General features: G+C 41.9%; 1 long non-coding RNA gene across 1 annotated transcript; it reads right to left on the reverse strand.

Annotated features, from left to right (window-relative positions):
• Positions 1 to 270: 270 nt before the first annotated feature.
• LOC129382008 (uncharacterized) lies at positions 271 to 2717 on the reverse strand. The gene is made up of 2 exons (XR_008610095.2): positions 721 to 2717; positions 271 to 652 (listed from the first exon to the last, which is right to left on the reverse strand). It is a non-coding gene; the product is annotated as an uncharacterized lncRNA (long non-coding RNA).
• Between the last annotated feature and the right edge of the window lie 445 nt (positions 2718 to 3162).

The raw sequence follows: 3162 nt of genomic DNA on the forward strand, positions 1-3162 counted from the left end.
TTTACTTTCATTTTTTCTTGTAACACTGAGGACTACATAGAACTTTATTTTGTATATGTGAGAGAAGTATGTGGATGTCACGAGCTTAAGCCAATGTGCGATACACAGACAAAGCAGCTGCTACATGAACTGCATTGAGGGCCACACAACACATATGTAATTAAAGGTGCAAAATATAGGGGGAAGCTTCAAAATACGCTCTGTAGCACTGCAAAGTATAACATATATTGTATGTGTCCAATAAATGTTCAAAAAAACAATGCATCAATGTCCCATTTGCCTTCAAGTTTATTATCAAGTTCAAGTTTACTGATGTTTATTATGAGCATATGTACAACAGGAATCTACTGACACACCCGCAGTCAAGGTGGCTGTTCGAGGTGTGCTGGCTGCCTCAGTGTAAGAAAAAGAAAGTGGGTGAATGTCGACACCAGTGCCACTGCTTCTTGCCTCTGAGCTGCACGTGCCTCCGCAGCATCTTTGTGCACAAGTGTGCTGGCGTGGCGAGGCGTAGGAGTCATCCGAGAGAAAGAGTATTGTTTACATGGAGAAGTGGCTGTTCACATTGCCTGTCGCTTTCCCTCAAATGTTTCCTTGGCGACTAGGGTGACACGCCCGCAGTCAAGGTGGCTGTACGGGGTGTGCTGGCTGCCTAAACAAAAGAAAAAGAAAGAAATTAGATGAATGTCGATACCAGTGCTATTGCTTCTTGCCTCTTACCTGCATTTGCCTCCACGGCCTCTTGGCTTGTGGAGTCTGTATGAGGGAGCTGCTGTAGCTAGGTGTAGGCATTGTCTAAGCAAAAAGAAAAGGCCATTCAAATGGGGAATTATGGAAATAAATGCAGTTGTTATGTCTGCTTCTTGCACTCTTCTTGCCTAATGTTTTCAAACATAGTGTCCAGTACACACCAGCACTTTGACTGCTGCTGCTTTTTACCTCCAGGTGTTGCTGCGAGATCCTTAGTATGGCTGCGTGCAGCATTGTAACACTTGGTGGAGGCACTTGAAGTGGTAGCCAAAAATATAAAGAATCATCCTTGTCTGCATGAATGCGTTCTATTTCTAAATGCAGTGGTAACTATCACTATTAGTGCAAGGCCCCCCCACATCTATGCGGCAAGTGCCATAGCTCGAAACTGAACTTTTTCCTTCAGTGTTTCACAAGGTGTCTGATATGTCCACATTAGATGTGATGTGTTTGTTTTTATTTATCCCAATGTGGAGAGAGCATCATTATATTGTTTCTTTATTTTTGCATGTCTTGTGTTTTGGTTTATTTCTGAATTGATCAAGCAGCAGTCTCATGATGCTGAAGTGACTTGTGTAATGGCAATCAGCTTTTGTTTTGCAGAAAAACAACGCATTTCCTGACCCATTGTTTGACATCCCCTCACTCGCAAAATTTTGCAGAGTATTCTACCTATACTGACTTGCTTGACCTCCACTAAAGAGTCTCGCATTTTCAAATACGACTCTTTCCTTAAAATCACTCGACGCTTCTCATAATTTCTGTACCTTGGGCTTCTGATACTCTGCATTCACCATTTTTGCTTGTTTCTGACTAGAAATGTCTTCTTTAATTTAGAGCTTAAATTTTACCTTTGGAACACACGGAAAGGCTTGCCATTGCATATCTGCATAAAAGGGAAACATGTTTCATAAAGCATTTGCAAAATCCAATTGAAGATTGATGAATGCAGCTTGCAGTGTGATATGGCTGAATGAGCCATAAAAGTAACTAATCTCACTTGGTAAATTAGAGCACATATTAGTGTGATGTACATGATACATTACACTAATGTGGAAGGTTCTCTTGCTTATATAGCAAAATAATCGGTGTGCGAGAAAAAAATTATTTTTGCATACCCCTTGTACACAGTGATTTAAGGAAAATGAGCTGGAGCTGTCCACATGATCTACTTATTTTACCTGAGAGTATGGTCAACAAAAATGTGTCCCAGCTGCTTAGTGGTATTTGAGATTATGTCAGTATTGCATATGTGCCTGTTGTCTAAAATAATTGAATTTTGAAAATACTCGCAGGGATCTGATATGCATATCTGCAGTTTATGGATACATGTTAAAGACTCAGCATCAAGTGCAAGTGAACGGTCCCACAGGCCCGGAGTCGATCATGCAAATAGATTCGCTGCACAAATTTGTGACCAAAAAAGATATTCCACATGAAATGGCATGCAAGGAAGTGTTGAAAATATTGCACAGTTAATAAAACGCCTACGCTATTAATATGTGGGTTGATACACTCGTTATGCAAAACGGAGGTGAGGCGTGTAGACAGGACACAAGAGTAGAGTATTTACAAGCAAACAACACGAGCGCCGCCCACTTCTCTACTCTTGTGTCCTGTCTGCACGCCTCACCTCTGTTTTGCATAATGAATCCTTACCAACTAGCTCAGCTTTCTGTCGTTATAAGTCTCCATGCACTCGATTTCGTCCGCATTAGGCACTCGCCTTTTGATTACTTCGTGGCACAGAAATACTCGGCATCAGGCTGTTTTTCTGCTGTGGCCTTTGTAAAAGCGTGATTGTTCAAAGTTTAACAATTAAACAGATTCTTTGAGTTGCTTGTGGCTTCGCCAGTACAATTCCGGTGCGCTGGTCCGCCTGTCCAGCAATTTCCTACTGAAGGGAAACCTGCAAATAAATACACCGCTCCGCATGTAGAAAAATGCTCTACTGTGACGCTTCTCAAACGATTGTGATGCACTACAAGAGCTGCCTACTCGCGTGATATTCTCAACAAGGAGATACATTCGTTTACTTACATGTGAAGGTATTGCCAGAGCACTTCGGGGCTTCGGTGGCACATAAGGCACGAGTGTGCCATAGCGTCCGATGTCGACGCGCGATCGCATGTCAAACCTAAACTGTCAAACCTAAAATGTACGCAAGGCGCCGCCTTGCGTACATTTCTTTTTATAAATTAGAAAGAGGCCGTTGTCATAACTTTTGATTGTGCGAAAAGGCATTAATCTTGATTACAATACAAATGCAGCAGTGAAAAGTGGACAACATTGCCGAAAGTTTGCTATGTTCAACCAATATTATTTCGTATAAACGCGCTCTTTTAAAAAATGATGGCCCCAAACACAAATGCCAACACCACCCGAGAGCGATGCAAATACTATGAGCACGCG

Source organism: Dermacentor andersoni, chromosome 10 (assembly GCF_023375885.2).
Source record: "Dermacentor andersoni chromosome 10, qqDerAnde1_hic_scaffold, whole genome shotgun sequence".
In the NCBI taxonomy this organism is placed as follows: Eukaryota; Metazoa; Arthropoda; class Arachnida; order Ixodida; family Ixodidae; genus Dermacentor; species Dermacentor andersoni.